The sequence below is a fragment of the Alosa alosa genome, chromosome 15 (assembly GCF_017589495.1).
Source record: "Alosa alosa isolate M-15738 ecotype Scorff River chromosome 15, AALO_Geno_1.1, whole genome shotgun sequence".
In the NCBI taxonomy this organism is placed as follows: Eukaryota; Metazoa; Chordata; class Actinopteri; order Clupeiformes; family Clupeidae; genus Alosa; species Alosa alosa.
Genome location: NC_063203.1, coordinates 3,055,059 through 3,079,886, shown reverse-complemented (window position 1 = coordinate 3,079,886; position 24,828 = coordinate 3,055,059). Strand labels below are relative to the sequence as shown.

At 42.3% G+C, this 24,828-nt stretch overlaps 1 long non-coding RNA gene across 1 annotated transcript in view; it reads right to left on the bottom strand.

The window, feature by feature from the left end:
* The window catches only part of LOC125308044, a 41,306-nt gene extending 28,776 nt beyond the window's left edge, over positions 1-12,530 (bottom strand). Inside the window, exon 1 of the long non-coding RNA XR_007195821.1 lies at positions 12,415-12,530. This is a non-coding gene — a long non-coding RNA (uncharacterized LOC125308044). The remainder of the gene's footprint in view (positions 1-12,414) is intronic.
* Between the last annotated feature and the right edge of the window lie 12,298 nt (positions 12,531-24,828).

Below are 24,828 nucleotides of genomic sequence, written 5' to 3'. Positions count from 1 at the left end.
CATGGAGAGAGGAGACAGAAAGAAATATAAAGATGGAGAGAAATGAAGGGATATCGAGAGAAACCGAGAGGGAGAGAGCGATCTGTCGCTTTCTCCCAGAAAGAGAAGAGCAAATTTCTCTCCCTCTCTCTTTGTGTGCAGCACAGGAATGTGCTTGCTTTTCATTTCTGCCTTTGTGTCTGGCACTCAGGCCCTGGCTGGCACAGTCTTAAGCCACTGCGGGGTCAGGCGGAACACAGAAGCACATTCATGAGCAGATCAAGTTTATGGGAGAATCCACTCCTCCTTTGCTCCCCCCTCCCTTCATTTCCATATGAATTGTTAATAAAATCGCAAACCACCACAAGTGTGCTCTCCCATCAGTGAGTGAAGTCAAGCAGAGGAAACCTTGGTTGAGAAAAAAAAATGATAAAAGAGAAAAAGAAAGAAAGGGGATTGGGCTCATCCTTGGGTTGAATAGGATCAGCAGCTCATGCAGCCCTAGCACAAGCAGACTAGCCACTGTCATCTTTTACATGGCACAGACATGTAACCTCTCCCTCACCTAAACCCCCGCCGACAGCTCTGCTTTTGAAAGGAGCACTATGCAAAGCTGCCCGATCGCAAAACATGGCAGTGGGTCTGTTGGGGGTTGGGGCGCCATGGACCACATGGCGCAGGGCACGGTGAAACATGTGCAAAACGCTAATTGTTCCATTGGCACTCTCACCGCCAATCTAAATTGTCAAATGAATTCTCCTTTTGGCTGCAGAGAAGGCAGACATGCCCAGGGAATACAATTCAGAATCGGCTCACACAAAGCTGTGCCTCATAACCTCCCCCAAACACACACATAAACACACATAGCCATGCATAATATCAATCAAATAGAAGTAATGGTGCCTCTGAAGTAATGGTTGAGAGAGGATGATTGGATGCAAATAGAACTGCCCTCACTCACAAAACGCTTCCTGCCCCACACCCCATCTGAGGAAGAGGAGAGGAAGAGGAGAGGAAGAGGAGAGGAAGAGGAGAGGAAGAGGAGAAAAGGAAGAGGAGAGGAAGAGGAGAGGAAGAGGAGAAAAGGAAGAGGAGAGGAAGAGGAAAGGCTGGAAGCTGCCGCTCTCAGAGCGATGCTTTGCTTTCTTTTCCAGTCATGTTTCCTTCTCACCCCCACCTCTGCCAAACACGACCATGGCAAAAAAATAAAAATCACTGGAGAATGAGGAGACAGAGGAGCAGTGGAAAAACACAGTGCGGAGGAAGACAATGATCCCGACAGAGAGACAGCGACAAAGAGCAGAGGGACCCGGAGCGAGGAAGCCAAGCGCCTTGACTCTAATTACCAGCGCCCTGACCCCCACCCCGCCGACTCACCCTGTCAGATTGGGACAGGCCAGAGAGCTGACCCTGAGCGGGCCCACACGCACGTGTCTTCTGACCCCGCCACACTTTCCCAGGGCTCTGCCGACCGCCAACCATTGATCCCAACCCCCACCCCCGGGTTCTCTCTACGTCACCCTCCCCAACCTCCAGCCTTAACCTGACGCCTGACACCGTCTGTCTCTCCCTGACACCCATAACAACAGCCACAGCAGCAGCAGCGTTTCAAACGAGCCCAAAGACATCAGCTGATCAGCACAGAGGTGAGAACAGGGAGGGGCTGGTGGAGGAGAAGGGGACATGGGATTGGACGGAGAGAATCCTCTCACTGTCTCAATTCTCCAATCAGATGTGTTTGTAGGAGTTTGTCGTCATCCGTAGTAAAGGACTACCTGGCTACTGCTAGGTTTTAGTAAATGGCCCCCTCTGTGCTCCTCTCCATCCATAAAGGAGCAATCTTTATCATATGTGCCCACGACCCCACGTACACAGCAGATCATATTACAAGCTTTGTGGAAATAAAGAAATGTTGCTATTTTATCATTAGTAACATATTTCTAGTTTATAAACAGTGTTCATAACACATGCTATATAACATATATAGCAGAACATACTGTATATGTCCATGCCACCTAAATGTGCAACTTGACAAGCTACTGGCATATACAAACTGCCAGTTGCAGTGCAAATATCGTGAGCTGATGCACACATACTTTTTCACAAGGCATCTCCATCTCAGATGATACCTGCCTTGCTGCACCCCATTTTCCACATTCTGCACCTACGGGCATTTGTTTTGAGTTGCTGCCACAAGACCATAAACCTAATCTAAACACAAGTTAAAGGAGAGACAGACTCCCTGGCGATCTCTGACAAGAGTGAGGGACATAAATATTCTGCTTCAAATGAACTGCAGCACCAAGGGGGAGACTGCAAACAAGGCTCCAGTCTAATCACCATACGTGTAAATCTGCCCCTGCTGTAAATTAAACTAGCTAAGCTCGCCCGCCCCACTCCTCAGCAGCAATAAGGTCCACACACACTGAAGTCATCTGGCTGCAGCCTGCATTTTTTGGAGTCCATGATTTGCAGGCACACTGAACTGGCCTGAATGCCTTGTGAAGTGGCATGGGCGGTAGCTACAGCGGGCTTGGAGCACTTCAGGCATGTTTGTGGAGACAGAGAGGAAATATTCATTACTGCAGACAGACAGAGAGAGGGAGATTAAAAGATATGTAAAGAGAGAACGTCTCCCTCATCATCACTGCTTTGATTTGCTTCAATTTTGCAACATACTGTGTACATTCAACTCTTTTTTGCACATGGCCCAACACATGCATACATACACAGGCAACTTTCGTATGAAAGGTCAGTCAGTTCAGTTGCTCACTAGCTAACTACCAACCAAGTTAGATTTAAATTCCTTGCTTTGATTTCGTAAGACACACTCTGTTCCATCATGTCACATCATGTGATGTTCTAATCCAACACACACAAACACACACACACACACACACACACACGCACACACACACACACAGGCTTCTTCCCAGAAGAGACTGCACTGCATGACCCTTATGACTGTATTCTAACGTTGTTGGGTTTTTTTCTAACAGAAGTCATCTGGTCCTGTAACTTGAGGGATGAGCACCATTTTGAAATAAAAGTCTTCTTCCAACCCTAACGGTCACTTCAGATCTGTATAGCATAAAGCACTCCCACCTAAATGAAAGTCTGTGCTGGCTTTACAGAATAGGAAGACTTGGGGTGCCAAAGCAACAAGCTTTCCTGTGCAAAGGTTACTCTGTAGCAATGGAATCTAGTAAATATATATATATATATATATATATATATTTAGCTTTTTCAAAGCTAGAATAGCATCTCAAATGTGCTGATTTTTCTGACACTGTTCCCACCCTCATGCCACACAGAGTTGTGCTGCATTAAGAGTCTGTGCGAGTCCTCCGCTAACCCCAGCAGAAACACTCCTCATCTGCTCACCCCTCAGCAAGTTGGACCCCCGCCCTGAGTCACACAGCACTGCCGAAGCCAGCGGCTGGATTTGGACCACTGTGAGCCCACAGTAAATCTCATCCAGACGTCTGCAGACAGAGCTGTTTATTCCATGAGAGGAAGAAAATGAATTCCTTAAAACTCAATGCACAGTATCCGCATGGCAGAGCCTTGCGTAGAGCAGAAGGCACCCACACCCACACTCACATAGCCAAGAGTCTTCTTAAACATCCCTTATCCATCAACACGTCAATGCAACTCTCTCCTCATATAAACCCACACTTGGGATATACACTGACACATTATAGGAGGTATATTCTAGAAAAAAGGTATGGTACAATGATAAGAGTAGCAACTCCCAGCAGCACACTCTCATTTTCACAAGTCAACTTGACTTAACATCTGAAGTTATTGCGAGCAGCTGGGTGCCTGGCCTTGAGGAGGGGTACTGGCCTGTGGACACTTCTGTCAGCTAGACAAACACAGAAGGAGAGCATGACATCAGCACTCTGTCATTTGGAAGATCTATTCAAGGATTACAGACTGAGGCTGAGCTCCAGCCTCCAGCAGGCTTATTCCACTGCAACTCTAGCTGTGTGTGCACACTCTTTCTCTCTTGCACACACACGCACGCATGCACACATGCATGTACATGCACATGCACACACACACACACACACGCATATTCTCTACCATAAAATATACCATATATTTACCATAACTATAGTCTTATACAGACAGGCATGCCACTTTATTACTCCTAAGAAACACACTACACACACAATACCCTCTAGCATTTGATGGGTGTGTCATCTCAGTTTGGCTCCTGATCCAAAATGGAGAGTGATGTTCCATCCCTAGAGCGCTGACCTACAGACCTATCTGATCAACGGCTTAACCATACGAAAATGCTGAATTACCAAGACTGTGATTTGTCAAATAGAATAGAATGCCTTTATTGTCATTGCGTTTCAGTACAATGAAATATTGGTGTTCTGGTCTTTGGAAAGTCCCTGAACACTCAAACAACACATTATGAAACTCCCAACAAAAGTCACCCATGCAAAGAGCATGAAAGGGCTACTCTGCAAGGGCTACTCTGCAAGGGCTACTCTGCAAGGGCTACTCTGCAAGGGCCATGTCCAGCATTTCTCTTCTTCCCTCTTTTGTGAAGGCAGAAAGCGTTGTCTTTCTCACAAAGTGAAGGCTAATTAAACTTCACCAACTGACCACATTGACAAGGCGTTATGTTGTTTTTTCATTTACTTATTTTGAATTCGCTCTATGAGGCAAGCCCCATGTCTATGCACTGGCAGGATTAATAGGGTCTTACACTCTTAGCAGCAGCAGATTGGTCAATATGAAACCAGACAACGAATTACTTCACACTGAGGCTAACTCCCACGGCTATAGGCTAGGCTTGATGAGCACAATGGCAGAAGACAATATTAAGTTTCCTCTTCCCTGCTTTCTTTATTGCTTTTAAACCTATTTCCAAAGGCCTCTTTGACACCCTCCCAACACTTTACAGGGTTTCCTCTTTGTCTGATCTGAAAAGGCCAAGTTCCTGTATTTAACGTCTCGTTCTATGTACATCTCTCAACACCCACCAACTACTTTGTCACTTCTTTTGCTTCATTTTGTGTGCCAAAGAGACACAATTATCGTAGCAAGCCAGGGTCCCTAGGAGCATTTTGAAGCCTCCTTTCAGAATATTTTAAAAAGATTGTGAACGTGTGCATGTCTGTGTGTCTGAGAGAGTATTCATCACTGCAGTCTAAATAAGTGTCTTTTTGTTAACTAAAACATTACTTTTATTTAGCAGAGCTTCCCAGACTTTGCCAACTCTGTAAATCGTATGCCAGCTGCAGTCCTCACATAGTTGAGGTTAACTGAGTGAGATGCTAAAAGACAGTAACAGTGGGCCTTTGAGGTAAACACTGAGACTGGAGAGTGAAGCTAATACAATATGAGCTAGAAAACCATTCTTAGTCAGCAATGCTTACAAACTACAAATCATATACACATCATTTAACCATATCTCCTCATCTACCAAATGTCAGAATAAAGATTTCTCATATATTTGGGATCCAACGAGGACTGTAATTTGTAATTGTTAATAAATGCAAAACTCCTATGGAACATTATTAACTTAATGGAGTTGGAAATCTGGTTTCATTGTATGTCACTAACTATTATCTGAATTGAAAAAAAAACTGCAAATAAAAAATATTAAAGCAACACTATGCAGTTTTACTTTGCAACACTATGCTATCACCTTAACTGCTTTTAGCAACATTTTAAATTACATCTGTCATCTATAGGACAGATCAACAAAACTACGGTATCATTACCACACTAGCCATCAAGGTTATGTGCTATGTAGCTGTTTGGTTAGCAACACCCCATGAAAATGTAACAAAAACCTTAAAGTCCCTGTAAAGATAAATAAGTGTTTTGTCACATTACAGAAAATGATGTTATTAACCACTCAGAAAAAAAATATTATTAAATAAAAACAATATGTTAAGTTAGGCTTTGCAATCATGAAAATTTGAGGGGTATTCACCCCTTGCAGACACGTGACTTAAGTTGAAGCCACACCCAGTCGGATAAAAGCAGCTGCCCCTCTCAACTGCTCTACCACATAGTTCCAACCATACTCTAAACCACCTGATTCTAATTAGCACAACTCTACAGTCAGATAGATGACATAATCAGTGAAAACACCTGTGTTAAGTGCACAAAATGCATCTTGTGTTAATCTACTGCAGAAAGCAGATTTTCCACAATGCTTAGAACCCCCTCCCCCCTTTGTCTAAAAAAGATACATCTAAAATATGAAAACATGGCAAAAACATAGCAAATACTCAGGGCACTCTCAGGTAACTCTTGAGTCTTGAGCCAGTAAATCAGCTAATTAGTGATATCATGTTAAGTGAAAAAGCAGAAGGACTTTATGGCACTTTACCTTTTTGGGGTTTGTCCCTGTTCACTCAACTCTTAAGAGGGGAGTGATTATGCTAAATACCTTGTCCCTACCCCCTTTCAGAGGAAAACAGACAGCTTGGATTGAATAGAAACCACGGGTGCATTTCCCAAAACCATAGTCGCTAACCTGTTAGCAACTTAGTTGGTTGGCAATGGGAAATTGCATTGCAACCAACAAAGTTGCTAACTTAGTTAGCAACTATGGTTTTGGGAAATGTGGCCCAGAGCGGTAGAGAAAACAGAATGGCGATACTCACATAAGAGACTGTGGAAAAAGTTGGCAGTGGTTTTCTATGCCTGATTCCAGGTTATGGAGACAGTTTGGAACTGAAAACTACCGATCACTTGGTCAATAGCCAGTGAGCTACTATATTACGCCCTCCATCATCAAATACATACCTCCCTCCATACAGCCATCAGCCATTTAGTTTTATGGAACAGTTTTATGGAACTGCTGATTGTGTGGCGGCAACATCAAAGAGTGTTGCAACTCTCTCTTTCTATAGCTCTGATAGAAATAGTTTTGCAATGGCATAGGGAGAGAAAAAAGCTAATAAATATGAAATCTTTGAGTAATTATGAATAAAAGGAACAAGATAAGCATATGAGAGCTACACTGTGTCTTAACTGCATGCATTGCAAGCAAGCGTTAGCGTCAAACTTGAGTAGGCTACATTGGTTTCAATCGGAATGTCCTAATTGGGCACAAGTGTGGTGCAGCAACAATGTCAATGTGGTCACTTTCAGCAGAACTTTTGTCAAATAACCCCTTTTTATGTTCTTTCTGTCGCTCCCGTTGTTATGCTATTTAGAACGAAAAATATGACACAATAGAACAGCATGTTTAACAGATTCCGTGTGGACAGAGACCACTGAAAGGTGCTCTAAGCGATGCTGGGTAACGTCACTTCTGTTGACTTTCAAACAAAACAGAGAGCAGCTCGCTACTTCCTCCCCCTCCATCCCGTGCTGCTCCCGTGCAATTGAAACTCTCCTAAACGCGCATCTTGTCTGTGATTTGCTGGAACAGTTTGTTATGTTTTTATGAGCTAGGTTTGCCCAGGTTGTTTTTGTTGCTGTTTTTGGAGCCTGGGCTGTCCACAGAGATCGCATTTTTTACAGTGTATTCAGGACACAGACAGCTAGCGGTTGTTTAGGTGATGTTTGCAGTAAGTGACATGAAATGTTTTAGCCTAAAAAAACGCGTGGCATTGCTTAGAGCACCTTGCAGTGTGAACGGGGTCCTTGCAGCACCTTGCAGTGTGAACGGGGTCTATAAATTCTACTGTAATACAAGATATTGACAGCACAATAATTCTAAAAGAAGAACAGATAACTGCAATTAAGGCATTTGTCGAGAAGGCATTTCCCCCCCCCGTATCGGTTGAAACACGCCCCAAAATTAAATTGAATTCTGATGAATTCGAGTCTGGCTACAACAGCCTAACTGTAAATGTTAGCTAAGTCAAATTTGTCCTTGATGCTGGGGTATTGGAAGTGAATTAGGTTGATAACGTACATAGGATCAGCATGAGTCAGTTACACACATTTCTTCAAAACTGTTGTGCTAGTAAACAGATTGAATCTCCTGAGATTTCTCTGTATTGCCGGTTGAAATTATGACATCACCACTGCACCCACCGACCAATAAAATGGAATACTGGAAATGATGATGTCATGTTTAATGGGATAACTTCACGGTTCAGTACCACACGGGTTTGAGTCTTCACACGTTTCAATAAATGTAAAAGTAACAGCATAAGCACTAACGGCAACTACTATAACTACTCTTCAATGTAGCAAAAAATGGACAAAGGCTGAGAAGTTCACTAAGTATACTTTTGGACTCCTCAGTTGTTTCCTCAATTCTCTCCAAAATATGACCAGATCCTGTGAGTAAACATTTTTATTGAGGCCTGCAACAGCACCACAGTCCTCTGCAGTGTTCTGAGATGTTTCAAGTCAGACATTAAAGCCAATCACCCCTGATTTATCAGCATTGCAAAGCATTTTGAAACACAAGTCTTTACCAAGGAGACCAACATGCTTGAGTATGCATGAGTTTGAATTTGCCTGAGGCAAACCCAAGCTTAGGCAGTTTGATTGTGTGCGGCTAACCACAGAGAAAAATTACCATTCCACCAACTCAAACAGTTTGTGCCACATGTTGCTCCTCCAAAGCTTCAATATCTGAACTAAAAAAATGCGCAATAAATCTAAATACATTACATCCAACTGTGCCAATATTTTCTTCAGTTTGTTTTTTATCTTTGTTCAGCATTTTTGCTGCCTCATCAGACTTATTAAAATGCTGTTTAAGTTCAGGACAATCTGGGCTTAATATTAGCAACTATCTACATTTTTCAATGCTCCTCTCGATATATCTCCACACAAGTTGAGGTAAGGCACACAACCTCAGTGGCAGTCTCAAACTCGGCCTCTATTCCTATAATGGTGTTAGAGGCAGTGGTGGTGGTGTTCACCACCAAATTGGTCCAGTGGAAAATAACCCTTATGCAGCAGGATTTGTTAAAATTGCAAGGTTGAGATGCGAAAGTATTTAGGCATGCAAGTTCCTCCCCCAAATGACTGGGCAACATACTCTGTACAGTAACTGGTCTTGACTTAAACTGCAGCATAGACAATTTATGAAAAGCGAGAGGCTAGCAGGCCAAACCCTCAACAAATCATAGGGTTCACAGAGGGACAGTGCTGCAATCTGTGGTGAGGGAGGATATCATTAGATTGTTACCCATCAAAGATCATTACGATGTTGGTGTCGGGTGCCCTGTAATTCTCAGGACCAAGGCAAAGTTGGCCATGTTTTCTGATAGAAATGTCACTTTCCTTGAGAACTTAGTGACGAACGATGCCTCAGGCCACATTGGTTAAGGGACAGAGTGATTTCTAATTTCCACTTACACTGCATGGTGGGAACTGTGATGAGTATGAAATCTGCCACCATTCCTCAGAACATAGAGACACTGAACGAGATGAGACATATCAAATGTATATGTTTCAGATAATGATAAATAGTTATTTCTCCACTTACAATGGACGAAGCACCATAAAGTCTAAAATTGATAATACACAGGGCAACCTATTGAGCAGTGATGTAAGGGAATAACATGATCCATTTCAAGTGTTCTGATTGGACAATCACAACCAATTGCCTACTAATGATTTATTCTCCAGATAAAAATGTGCCTGAACAACATTGCTCAGGCCGTTGCCCAGCAACACTGCTAAAAAAGTTGCCCTGGGTATCGCATTAATGATCTTATCAGTCAGACAGAGGGGATACCCCACAAAGGTTTTTGAAATGAAGAAAACGAATACTAGCTTCAAAGGTACAGTTCTCAATTGAATTGAATTGATTACATTTTCAGTCCTGTAGGACAGCGCAACATACTATTCCAGCTATAATCAACCTCACTGAATTTTTCAGTTCACCTGCACCCACCAGATCCTGTCCTGTCCCACTCCCACATAACTACAAAAATACTGTCCTGTTCCACTTGCATCGTTCACGTTGTTCACGTTGTTCACATTGTCCTGCTCCATCCATGAAGTCCTGCAGGTGGACACGGATGGATTATAAAAAATACCAATCTTGGTGACGTCTGTTTTATTTTGAGCGCCAGATCCAAATGGCTTCGCTTTTGAAATAAATCCGGGTATGTTTACTGGGTACTTGAACTTTTATGGCACGTGGATTAAAGCAAGCAGTGCTTAAAGCAAGCGGTGAGCTAATACAGGCGATGGCTTACTGGCACTATAATAACTAGCAATTGTACATCTAAATTGAACTGAAACACTCTGTTTGTCTCATTTTCTTTGTTTCAACCGGATCATGGTGTTTCAGAACATGATGTGCTTTCAATGCATGCTGTTTTTGTGCAAACACAAATAACACTCCAGAATAAAACAACTCTTTCATTTTATACCTTTATATTCTATTTTAGAGTCCCACGAGTCATGTCTACTCCCACACACAAATCAGTTTCTCCTCAGTCACACCCGCAGCCTGCACTCCAAATTAGCCCTGCATCCGAACTCTTCTGCTTGGGACCCGTGGGTCCCGCTGTACTGTGCGCTATTGCTCCAGAGGAATTGAAGGGATGGGTGTGTTTGATTCGATTGAATCTATTTAAAATATCAACAATCTTTCACAGGATCAAGGACCACAACTTTCAAGTTCACCTTTAAATTCAAGATTTCCACATAGACTTGAGATTTAATAAAAAATCAAGTTATTCATATCAAAATCACCTTGAAACATTCAACACAACTCAAATACTGTAGTGCTCCAATAAGCCCCCTCCCTAAATGCATAATAATTTTGAATTTCTAAAGCTACAACATGGATGAATGGGAGTTGAGACACACACTCCTCATCTGTCTGCAAGTCCAATAGGAGAGAGAAGGGAGACGTGACTGAAGGGACTAATGGGAGAAAAGAGAGAGAGGGCCAGTGGCATCATTATTCTGAAGTGAGGTCATGAGTAATATTGCTACAATGGAAGTGAAGCGGGAGGTTTCTGTGTGGCATCCATCTTAATAGAGCAGGTCCTGTACTGAACACTCTTTCACCAAAGATGGTGGTGGGAGGTGGAGTTGGGTGGTGGTGGTCGGGAATCTGGCTCTAAAGTTCTACAGTGGAACAATAAAGTAGCCTGGTATTCTTTTATCTTTACTGGGAACTTAAAAGAGGGGAGAAAGAGAAATATTCTGAAGATCAAAATCTTTTTACTAATTGTTTGTTAGTTCATTAGTTAAGTTAGTTTGTTTATTTATCTATCTATTGCCACTGTGAGAAAAACTCTACTGCTCACAGGTGAAATATGTGTTATCAAAAGAGACAGTGGATAAAAATTTAATCTGACAACTAAAAGGGGGCTGTAGACCTGCCATACTGATTTTACATAAAAACAATGGTTTTATTTTATTCCCCTGAGGCTTGGACCTCAGGACGTCCCTCTGACTATGAAAAAGTATCAAAGTCAGAATATGCATAATTCGCCACCCGTACATGAATGTACAGGAACTAAAGTCTGGTAAATAATTAATGCAAAGACTTTAAGAGGAAAACATAGCTAACTATTTATGGCCACTTCCCACATCTGAATATAGTTAGGTAACTCACTGATACTGGTTCTAAGCTGTCTGTGATTTTCTTCACATATATACTTCCACCTGCAGAGCTACATTTTTTTCTGTTTAAAACAAACTAAATATATATATATATATATATGCTCTATCGGCAACATAGGTCCTGTGATGTTATGTTCATCCTATATTTTAACACTGGTTTAGTAGAGCTTAAGTAGCCTGTTCATAAAATATAATGATCACTACTGCTGATTTAGATTTGTGTAATTGTTGCAACGTATTTAATGCTAACTTTTTCCATTTATGTTTTGGCAGTCTTGCCTATTTCATCACAATTTAATAAAACTAATGTGATTCTCTAAATATTGAAAATCAATGCAGGATTTTGGGTCAAGTTCGAAAGATTCACACATTTCTTAGAGGACTGGACAAACACATTGCCAAAGTTCTACCTATTCCACTACATGAGGACAAGTGATAGGAAATGGACATATATAAGCTTTGTTAGTTTACAAAAATCCTGACAAAATGGCCTGTATGAACGAATCTTTCCCTCTATCAATTATGCTTCACATAGAGGCTGTCTAGTGATAGGCCGTGAACCTCAGCTTGGTCTGGAATTTCTAACACAAAGCTTTCTTTTTACCATGAACACAGCTCAGTCACAAAGATAAGGCAACCACACTTTGTTTACAGAGGGAGAAAGACAATCCAGGCGCCACAGTCAAGCGGTCCAATGTAAAGAAGCAAGCACGGAGGCTATTCACACAGCATCTGCTCTGCCACATATATCCAAATGCAAACATAAGAGAACAACCAAACCTTATGAGACACTTTCTTTCTGGGTTAAGGACTGTGATCGCACAGACACAGAGAGAGAGAAAGAAAGAGAGAGAGAACGAGGAAAAGGGAGAGCAAGAATAGAGTTAAACTCACCGTAGTTGAGCAACAGTTGAACCATGTGCAGGAAGCACAGAATCCATTTCAGCGAACCCCCTGTGCCATTCCAGTTTTGCGCGTTTCAGACAACTCCCTCTCTCTCCAGCCCAAGCTGAAAGCGAACCCCCTCCCTCTCTCCCTCCCTCTCTCCCTCCCTCTCTCTCTCTCTCTCTCTTCAGCCCAAGCTGAAAACGAACCCCCTCCCTCTCTCCCTGCCGTGCTGTCCCCCGCCCCCCATCCACGAGGGAATCATTTTCGAGTGCCCATCAGACTGCGAGCCGGCTTTAGCATGGTGCAGCTGTACCCTTGTCCAGTTTTCTTTCTCTCCAGTAAGGTCCCCTAATCCTTTGCAGCACGAAAGCAAAGAAGAAAAAAAAGGAGGAAAAAAGAGAGGGGGGGGGGGGTGCATAAGATCTGGCCTGAAGCAAACAGACAGAAAGAAAGTGAAAAAGAGGGCAGAGAAAAGTATGCACAGCTGCAACCTGAGTTGGGTGATCAGAGGGAGAGGAGCTGCCACCTGGGCCAGGGACAGGCTCGCTACTCTTCCTCCGAGGGGCTGAGGATCGGCTCAGCGACACAGAGGACTGAAAAGGCTGCTATTGAGGGGGAGGAGAGCTGGCGGCTAAGGAAACAGTGCATAATCCCTGCCTGTAGAAACTTCCTCCCTCTCATTTTCTAATAAGTGCAGCTACCCCCTTGGCCAGGAATGTTGAGGCAGGGCTTCAAGGGGCCCAGCTAGACAAACCCTCTAAGTCATTTCACCATAGTCCTGAGGTCAGACGGAGCAAGTGTGTGTGTGTGTATGTGTGTGTGTGTGTGTGTGTGTGTGTGTGTGTGTGTGTGTGTGTGTGTTATGTGTGTGTGTGTGTGTGTGTGTGTTGTGTGTGTGTGTGTGTGTGAGAGAGAGAGAGAGTGTGTGAGAGAGACAGAGAGAGCTTGCACTTGTGTGTGGGTGAGCATGCTTGTTAATTCACATGTTCCACTACATTACAGGACTTAACTGAACTCACAGGTAAATGGAAGAAATGAGTTCAGAAAATATTTCCTCCCCTCTTTTCTAATCTTCTACACGAACCCAATATCTTCTTGCACACTATGTCTTCATCCAACCATAGTCTCTCACTGTGACTAAACTGTTTTCTAAATCGGAATATAAATGAACCACACCATGTAACTCAAACACTGTCCCTTGCGCTCTGATCAAAGATAAAGAAAACACAGCCAGACTCCCCTAGTCTGTGCCCCTAAATAAAGACTGGCTTGTGTTTTAAACAGACAGAAACAGTTCCATTATTAACTACAGTGGGGCCAGCAGTATCAGATAACAGCTGTCATCCTGCTGAATGACATAAACCTGCTCTCTCTTGCTCTCTCGTTCGCTTTCCCACATGCACTCAGAATGCAGCTATATACCTGAGAAAGAAAAGAGCTGCCAGATCAGAACTCTGCAGGGAGGAACTACCCATATGGACAGCGCTACACTTTGATTTCAACACTCATGTTGTGCATACTTTTCTGTTTAAGTGACAAACTGAAAAGGATGTATTAGTTTTGACCTCAAGTGAAGTTGCTATATATCCATAAATATTCAACCAGGCATTGAGATGGGCTTTGAAGTAACTGAAAGTGTGCGAATGAAACTAATCCAAATGTTAAGCAGCAGAGAGGCCGCACCAGCATGGCCCACATGAGTTGGAGTGCACTTCCTCAAACGATAATGAAGCTGACAGCCTGTCTTAAGACCATCACAAGACATGAAGCTGCTGCTGTGGCTGAGGGGCTCAGCAGACCGAGCCTTTAGCCTCCCTGGCCAGCACTCCAGTACTTGACCCTAAGCGCAAACATCACCCCATCCGAGATAAATCAGAAGCACGCTCAAGCATTATCCAGTGTGATATGTATACAAAAGCCTCAGGTTTTGAAGATCTGAGTATGTTGTTTGCTGAGAATAAACATACTATCATTTACATTTAAGTCAAGCGAGACCATTAACACATTATATTTCAATGGGAGCTCCAATGTTTTAAAATATCCACGACGTCACTGAATGAAAAATGTCCAAACCAAACTATTAAACTCCAGAGAGGGAAAAGAAAATAATTCTAATACAGAGACAACCATGACCTCATGCTGACTTCTTGTCATGGTCCCTTATAATGATGTTCAGTCTTATGTTTTGCCTCTAACCCTGACACTGCAATACACACTACTCTCCTTGTGAATTGCAGTCAGTACCATGCACACAGCCCTTGATCCTTTCATAGCATTAATCACTGACTGTTTCTCGCACCTCTCTCTCAACATGTCTGATGTACCTCAGCTTTTATTGGCCTTTTATAAAAGCCTTTATATGGTTGTAAAGCTCCCTTTCGTTATGGCCTAATGAGTGGTCCTCTTGTATTTCCAGGCACAGTAATATAGATATCTGCTGCCTTACTGTTAGCTAGTTTTTGCTTCTGAAGAGTTAAAATGCAACGCCAGTCCCTAACCCTGGTGAAAGATGGTTTATACGTGTATCTGAACCACTGTAGCAATACTGTTGATTGCCTGGATCAGTGTTTGCTCAGTCTGAGTCACCATATTTGTTTCCCATTCATGTAGCCAGGACCAAGCACAAGCGTTTTTGAATACACAAACACAACAGAGCAACTAAAGCATCATAAGGAGAAATTGCCTGAATTTGAGAAAATGTGCATTTGATTATTATCAATTACTGCTGCTTTAAGATTTCTCTCTCAATCTTTCTCTCTCCCAGATACTCTGATGTCATCAGCAACCGCTAAAATCTTGCAAAGTTTCCACTAGTTCCATGACTCTTTCAAGTCTCATCTTCTACGTTCCTTCTGCTCTCTCTTCAAACAAGACCTCAGAGTTCTGACAGTCATGGTGGGCCATCATACACTTGAGTCAAGCAAAATAAACAAATAAAGTGCTTGCCTTTTTCTAAAACAAACAATGCAAAAGATTTTTTCTGCAATGTGATTGGAACACCATCAACTTTATCCAACAGCATCATCCATTGTTCGCTGTTCAGGCAAGGTATCAGCACCAAGACCACACAAGTCTCAAATGCAAGGGCAGTTAAGCAGTCGTCAACCTTGTCTTCACCGTGGCCTTTTCCAGAATTATTTTGGAGACTAATCACGCCCTGGGGAAAAGCACCTCAGCAGCCGTGGGCTTAGAATAGGGGCTCTATTAGATGTTCACTTGGGTCTATGCCAGCCAACAGCACTGGGAATTATTGCCAGCAGGACAAGTGGTTGTTCCTGCCCCTTACAATCCACCTCTCGGTGAAGTAGCATTGGTTTTGTCCATGGGTTGAAGCACCATGGATCCCACAGGCCAGTGGGTCAGAATGCCGGTGCTTCAGTCTGCATACCTATATTAAACCCCACTCCAAATAGCGTCTCAGCCCTTCTGGTGCCTGCAATTACTGGGCTCCAATGGAACTAACATACCATGGCTGCTAGCACTTTCCTTTATAGTTGTTCTCTAATTACAGAGAAATACCTCTATAATAAGGTGGTCATTAAATAGCAATAGAGATGCTTGTATTCACCAGGGTAGTTAAGGAGTGGGTTCTTCTATCTAAGCCTTCATTACAGTCTCCTAAACCTACCTCCTAGGTAAGACAAAATTCAACACAGGGTGAACTAAACAACTTTAACAAAGTAATTGTAATTGAATTTACTGTGCAATTTGCTGCCACGGTTTATCTTGACCAAGTGATTTTGATCTGATGACTTCCAAATGAACATAATTAATGTACTGGGTGAATCTGTCTGAGTGTTTTTTTTTTTTTTTTTATGAGCCATGGCTTTTTGTCATGTTCACATAAAAGACATGCAAAATTATTACAAATTATTACAAATTATTACCGATTGCAGGACTGATCCATGGTAGCAATTCGCCTCAACAGTCCCGTTAATTTTATGATGACTTCAGAAACCCATAACAACTAAAAACCCTCTTCCTTGATTAAAAAAGTATATATTTTTTTAGCATCTTTCTCCAGATGAGTCATTGCTATTATCTAAGTTTGTGTTCTCCTCTATCTTAATTTATGGGAGTTGGGGAGCGGCTGCTGACACTGGGAGGCCCGATCTGGCCTCCCAGATGTTATTGTTGAAAGGCGGCTGGCCAGTTTGCCTGTGTGAATGATAGCCTGAGCAGGCGGCGTGCCAGTGGAAGGGCTGGGACTTTCAGTGGTAGAGGCAGCCTGAGACTGGTGAGGCTGCCCTTGAGGGTTCATATATCATTACAGATTATTCAAATTACAATTTGAACGGCAGAAAGGAGTAAACCCTGTGCTAAATCAGCCCTGAGTCTCACAAATATGAGACGATACTATGATGAAACTAAGATTAGGCTTTCTTGCCTTTTTGGCTCTTTCCTTCAGAAGAGTTGAGGAGAGATGTAAGGTGACATGGGCAGGGTTTGAGTTGTCTTCTCCAATCTCATTTTCATTAACAACTTTAAAGTTGGACTGAGCAGGTCAACAATGTTGGTTAAGGTTAAGTTTAGGAGGTACTGAAAAAATTGATAGACAAAAACCAAGCTGGTTTGTATAACCGACAGATGTGTCTATGTGCTACACAGTCAATCTTGATATGACTTTTTCTTTCATGCAATGGAAAATATCTGAATGATTTTTGAATGATCACACATGCAATTATAAAAACACCTCAGCCCCTCCCCCTCTCTTCTTTCCAACACGAGAAGTGAGTTGGTTGATTTCCTCATCTGACCCAAGATTCATTAAGAAGAACTCAAAAGACAAAACTATATTTTGAAAGAAATATTGAGGAAAAACATGAGAATGCATATTTTAATGACTAGAGCCAAATTCACCCAAACAATGGTTGCTGTTTACAAAAGTTAATTATCATTTTCATTAAGGCATACTTTAAGGATATCATCTAGCCCTAAGGAACTCCAATTTAGTGTATGAGGGAGGGAAGGCAATTTGCTCTATAATTTGTATTATAATGATGCTTTTCTGATGACTTGATATTGGAAGACATTTACATACAACCAGGCAGAAAAGTGATTATTTCCCATCATCACATGGCCATTGAGTGAGAGACACAGGGTGAGCAAGATGGGGAAGAGGCAGAGGAACCAAAACAAAGGTAAGGAGAGAGACTGAAATGAAGCACTAGGTAATGACAAAGAACACATGCAGTCATCTGCAATCATTTTTCAGCAGCTAACAGTAACAGCATGCAAGCTCTCTTTTCTCTCTCTCTCTCTCTCTCTCTCTTTCTCTCACACACACACACACACTCTCACACACACACACACACACACACACACACACACACACACACACACACACACACACACACACACACACACACACACACACACACACACACTTCATTAGGCACATGGACTGAAATTAGTTTCTCACCATTGTTGTCTGTGATTGGCTGGGAACTGGAGTTGTGCCCAATGGACGCACAGTGTAGGAATGCTGGATTGGCTGCCTGGGCTTCCAGTAACCATAGCAGCCTAGACAGAGGCAGAGACTGGTGCTTGCTCCTTGTCTGGTGACTGAAAGTGAATCTGCTACCCCACCGCTGAGCTGCAGTCTCTCCATGGAATGGCCACCTTACGAGAGTCTCCCCCTGATCTCCCAGCAGCCTTTGCGTGAGGAAGTAGCCGCTGTGAAACACCAGACGTTGGCAGCGAGCCCAGAAAGCTCTTCAACCCATACAACCCCATCCACCCACCACCACCACACCCACCCGTGCAACTTCCATCTCACCATAAAACACTATCAAGCTACAAAAGCATCAATAAAGCAGTAAATACAAAACAATACTCATGCATGCCTACATCATACAAAATCACATAAAAATAATACAAATTTTAACAAATTTTAAAAAACACAATTTTAGCATGAATTGTATTATTTTCTACACATAATTCACTCTCTGATTCTGTTTTTTTCCCTATTGGTTTGTATTTTAAACTTAAACTGCTAAGAGGCAATAAATTACATTCTAGTTAGTTCTAAATGTAATTGTTACACATTATCTCTATTCCCTGGGAATGACAACGAAACAACAGTCAGTAAGACAGTCAGATCTGAGATAAATATATGCCCAGATCAGGGAAATTGATGAGAATACTCCTTGGACTAGAGAGTATAATGTAAAAACACAACCAGGCAATGGAACTAACATTGACATACATTCAGTTTAGTAGTTGTAGCTCTGTGAGTTGAGTTATATGAATCCTCTCTCTTCTTTTATTCCTATTTACAACATAGACATTTTTTCGTTTGCTACCTAAACTCTAGTGTTCTATGCCATTTAGAAATTATTCTAAATATTTATAACATCAATACAGAGGACCTGCACTTGGACCTTGAGTAGCAGTACAGATATTGGTCTATTTTTCTTGGGCTAATTTGTGAACAATTACACCCTTCATTTAGGGTGTAATTGTCCTCAAACAAATGAAAGATAAATAAATAAATAAAATGAATGTCTGGTTTACCAATTACATCAAGACTCTGGCTGGTAAATTTGTCCATATCTATCTGTGATGTCCACATGACAGTAAACAAAATACAATGGAACAGGTGAAAATAAAATCTGTCTTGTTATTTTTCATCCAGTCAAAGGATGCAAACGTTTTCCCTGCGATAGCTGTTGGTGCATGTACTACTGATTTACCAGTGATAATGTTCAGTGATTCCAAAAAAATGAAGACCAATCTTAGACAGTGGGATAGTGCCCAGTCTGCTAGCAAAGATTCTGAGAATATATTCTGTCTGCCGGGGTTCAGAGCAATGCCACAGAGAACCTCAAAAACAATAAATAACAAATACATTTCAAATATCAAGCTTGCTTTTCACTAATTGTTACTTGAAATGTAATCCTCCAAAATATTGCTTCTGTCTTTCATATGTTCAGCTATTAAACGTTTCATTACCCAGGCCTGATGATGGAGCAAACGTCAACACTTCCCTCGCTATATTTTATTTGGCGTCTGCACTTGAACAGAACTACCATCTTTGTTCCTGAAAAACGTTCCACTAAATCTGTCAGGGGTGACCAGGGGGAGTAAATGGGCTTCATTCTGAGGGCTTGACAAAAAAACAACCAATATTGTCTATTTGTCGTTGAGAGATCAAAGTGAGGATTTTTTCATTGCTTTACCATGGATAAGCCTTTGGACAAACAGCTATTCTGAACAATTCAGATCACTCCCCTTCACCAACAAAAGGTCTCAGGGATTCGTTGGCTGATATTCTAATACCTATTGTTCACTGTGAACCTGATAAACATGGTGAGACTCAGGAGAATGGTGATTCCACAAAGCCACCCCCTCCCCGTTTTCAACAGCCATGGAGCTAATCTTCTTGCCTGATACCGTATTAATGACCTTTTAATTAAAACCAAGAGCAACTGTGGACAAAGGCTGAATTGGTCCACGCCAGGATCTACCATCAGAATCAATAGAGGCCATTACCAAGAAACTAGAGTCACAGTGATGAGGGAGGGATGAAACCTCAAGTCTTACCCCAGACGACCATAGCATACATTAAGGTAATAACTGCACCAATGTACACAATGCTATGTACGCAGCACTTATCTACATGAGAGTGGGGCAACTGCAGGGCTCTAATGGACTAAAGTTTGCTTGAGTGATTGCTTTTTCTGATGTTGGCCAACATGAAGACCTGCTGGGCAATTCTGGGCTGTGCTTGCACAGGTTAAGTCTTTACTTTTTGTACCCATTAACTTGACAATCGGTACATCTTTCAAAATATGGGAAAACAACAAAAGAAAACTGTGTTAAATATAGGAGATGTTTGCATGTGTGTGTGTGTGTGTGTGTGTGTGTGTATGGAGGGGGGTGGGGGGTCTTACCATGACGGTGACAAAAAAAAAAACTCTTTCACAAACACCACAACAATTTCCCATCTCAAATCTACAGTCCATACATATCCCAAAGAGATATATCATACCATAAATACCAACATTTTCCCTCCCAGATATCCAGACTGCCATTAGAATTAAACAAAAAACATAAAGGTTTAAAATACCTAAAAAGAAGATTGGAAAGAAGACAAGAGACAATCTGTGAGCCATCCTCTAGACATGAGTCTAAAAGTGCCATACAGGACAAATGACGGTGCAGCCCAGACAAGCACCTGCGTCTGGCCGCTGATGAGCTCCATATATTCATTTGTATTGTGTGATGGGCCCCTGGCTGGTGGGGGAGGAAGGGGGGCAGACTGTGGCGAGCTGCTCATCTCTCATTAGCCATGACCTGGCAACACAGGGGTCGCGCAGCGGCCCAGTCATGGCTAAGCTGCTGGTGCTGGCCACTCAGAGAGGCTTTTTGATCTTGCACGGGTAACCAAGCGCGCTCACTGTGGAGCAGCTATCTGGGACCGCCCTCCCCACGTTCTGCTGCCTCTCTTGGGCCAGTGGGTGGGAGAGGGAAAGAGGAGGGAGGAGGCTTAAAGGAGGAGGGGGAAGGGGTCGCTGAAGGTCAAAGGGCAGGTCAAGAGCACTGCTTATTTTACTCCTCTGGCCAGTTTCCCCCTGCCCTCCCTCCTCCCCCTCTCCGTCTGTGATTGCCTCTGGGACACATGGGGTCTGGCTACATTGTTAACGGTGGAGGCGCACCACTGGGCCTCCGCAAAGGTCTTTCCACAGGTCTGCCAAGCCCCTCACCCCTCTAACCTCTCCAGCTGGCCTCATTATCTCTCATTATACCCATCCTAGCATATTCCGAGATGTTTAAAAAAAAAAAAAATGAGATGTGCCAAAATATTTATTCTGCTTTCTGAACTGTAAACAACAATTATTGGATGAAAGCAAAATAATGCATAGAATGGTCTAGGCACCTCATATAGCCCATCAGTATGTCTGTAAGCTATGCTGTCAAGTCATTCCTCCTGTCTCCATCACACACAGAATCAGAATCCAGCGTGGAGAAGCTGTATGGAGAGGTCAGAACATAGAGCTCAGATTCTATCTCCAATACAAACCAGCACCATCAGAGGGTGTTTGAGAAACTACACACAACTAGCCACTTTCACAAAGACTCCCCGCTTAAATGGAACCAATCCGCCTTTCTGCTGTAAGCCAGCACCCTGAAGCATAGCAAAAGGGGGTAGGGTGTGTGTGTGTGTGTGTGTGTGTGCATGTGTGTGGGAGGGGGGTACTTTTTCTTGATGTTACACGCTGTTCGCCCAAACCATACAGAGAGCAAATGGAGCAGCTTAAGGGGAAATGGGATCCATTCTGGGCAGGCTTGCTGAGGGTGAAGAGAGGACATTGCTGAGCCATTCATGTACCCCTGTGCACTGTTTGCTTCCCCACCACACCTGCTTCCTGTGCGAGCTCTGCCAATCAGATGTCACAACGCCAGCCACCAGACAAGGAGGGAAAAACACAGGAAGTTTCTGCACATCATGAAAAGGGTGTCCGATTGAACAGTGCACTGTACTGTATGTACTGGCTTATTTTGTAGTGGCTTGTCATGCTTCCAACTTCAACCTTTGTAGACGTCTCGGAGAAAAGAACATCCCTTGGCAAATTAGTGCAGCAGCTTTACATTGTAACACAACACTTTTCAGTGTTTAAAAACTCAGCAAGTGTAATGAACATGAGCGATAAGACATGACACGAATGGATGATGTCTTCACACACCACAGCATTGATCCTCTACGAAACTCACATTATCAACATTATCCAGCTTATAGCAAATGTCAGATCACATTGATTACTGCTCATTTATAAAAGCCCATAATGCAACAATTTGCAAGGCCTCAAAAATAAACAGTAAGCAATTATGATTATATTAATTACTCAATCAATGAAATATGACATCATGTTTACTGTAAGCCAGTGTCTTAACTAGTTTTATAATTTATAAATCTACCACAGTATCATGCATTGATTCTGTCAGCACTGATGCTGTCTGCATAGACTCTTTTATTACCTATTACCATACGGAACAACTCTTTAATAAGGGCATTCTTTTCAAAACCCAACAAAGCCATTTGTAGGCCATTGTTTGGTCTTGCTGCCATCTAGTGGCAAAAGTGATATATAATGTTTGGCATCTTTGTTAGTTTGGCCATAATTTGTCTACCTAGTTATGTGTAGGCCCTGTGTTCCTTAAAATATCTTGCTAGATGCTTCATTATGAAGTTGAGCAAACAAATCACCATTAAGAAATGGCTTTGAAATGTGGCCAGTATGTACCCAGAACACTAATTACCTACTATGAGAAACACCTGTAACAAGCATACTGTATACAGCCTATATCAGGTCAGCAACAGTTATAGAAGAGATCAGACACACCAACACATAAACCACGCAAACCTGTTAAAGCTAACAAGCTAAAAGCTGACAGACTTGCCTTTTCAAAAGCAAGAGTCAACACAGCTGTTATAAAAGCTAGCTAAAGTGTTGAATGGCAATGCCATGCTGTAAAAGCTCAGAGCACAAACATACATTGTGAATAGTACAATCTATCTAATAACTCAAATTCTAATTCTATATCATCTCATATAAACTTCTCATTCCCTCAACAAATAGATTTCAGAAATAGTCACTGACCTTTTAGACATGACTACTGTGGAGCATTCCAAATGACCTCGCAGAGGAGGGCACTGAGGGCATCTGACAAATGCTGTCATTTCCCCATGTCAAGCTGCTAAGAGAGAGAATGCTATCAAAGTTAATGGGCACTAACACAGCACTGTCAAGATTTTTCCAGGGCTTTATGGAACTCCTGCAAAGTGGTGTGTATTTAACCCAGTCTCTGGCAGAAGGGGCAGGGGGTCAGCATTGGCAGAGCTGCTTGCGTTGTCCTTGCCAGCAGCATTAAAGTAGCCACGGCCCTATAATGGGGACTGACAGGTCAAGGACCTGTGGAAGGTCTGTGTCCCACCCACTCACCCTCCAGCCAGAAGCAAAACACCAGCTTGTCAAAGTAGTTCCTCTTTAGCTGCTGTCTTAGTCTTTGCAAACTGCTGAGAGCAGCACAGGCTTGGTTCTGAATGAATGATACTTTTGTGGATCTTTTTTTGGCCATCCAACAAACATGAGTGTAGAATGTATTCAGTGAAAGCCACACTGTTTACACGGTTGGACTTGCAATATTTTAAATATCTTATTTTCTCAGACTGACAGAAGTTTGACAGTGAAAATGGAAATATGTTAAAAAGTTTAACTTTGCGATGTATCTGACCAGGGGATGGGTTAATGAGTCTGAATGCACAATAGTGCAATAAGTATCAGTAACTTAGCTAATTTTAACCATATATTAGTTGACTTGCACTTTCTTACCTGTAGGTGATTTTACATCATTCTCTTCTGTTTGGGCATTAGGGAATTAAAGTAATAGGGAATTAAATAATGAGAACTGCTTAGAGTCAACTTTCAAATCTCCCAGTGTCCTTATAGCCCTCTGTACTGTGTAATCTTGGCTTACCAGACAAAGGGTAGCTGGTGTTTGTGATATAAAGACAGCATGATGTTCACATAAAATGTGAATTCTGGTAATAAAAACCAACGTGTTCATTATCAACAAAAGTTTATGGTGGATGTCCATGTCTCATATCAATGTGATTTAAACAAATGCAGAAAAGTATTTTCATGTTTGCGGTGTGGTATGGAGGTGGATGGGTAAAGTAAAACAAAACAATCATACCCATGTACAGGCTGCACCTGAGTGAGAATTTAAGCCCGTCCACAAAATGTTAGGGAATAGAATTGAGTATGGCTACGTCAGGCTACACCTGAGTATGAACTGGAATAGGAATAGAATTGAGTATGGCTACGTCAGGCTACACCTGAGTAGGAACTGGGTTAATACCAGGGCAGCAGAACGTTTACAAAATCAATGTATAAACCACAGTTTATGCTCAGGAAATTCAAGTCAAGTCAAGTCAAGTCAAGTCGACTTGACTTGACTTGACTTGACTTGAGGAAATTAGAGTAATGTTTTCTGTGTCAGACACCAAACTATATGAAAATGGCAATAAAAAAATACATCTACAAATAAAACAGTTTGCTCAGTTTGCCGTTGCAGTTTGCTGACATGAATGAAAACAATTTACTACTATCAAGACAAAAAAACAATCATGTCAACATGATCATGTCAACAGTGGGTAGTCTGCCCACAGACTATCTACACATGCACAGACTATCAACACACTGTTGAGACTGTGTCAACTACACTATTAGGGCTCAGCGTTGGGTAAGGTGATGTTCAGCAATTGTTCAACAAGTTTTATATCCTGAATCTATTAACAGATGATCTGTGGGCAGACTATCCAAGTAAAAGTGTTACCAAAGCCTCAATGACCTCACCAACCTAAATGTCAAGCTCACCTGCCTTAAGCTGCTTTCTGTGTCTCTGGGATCACCC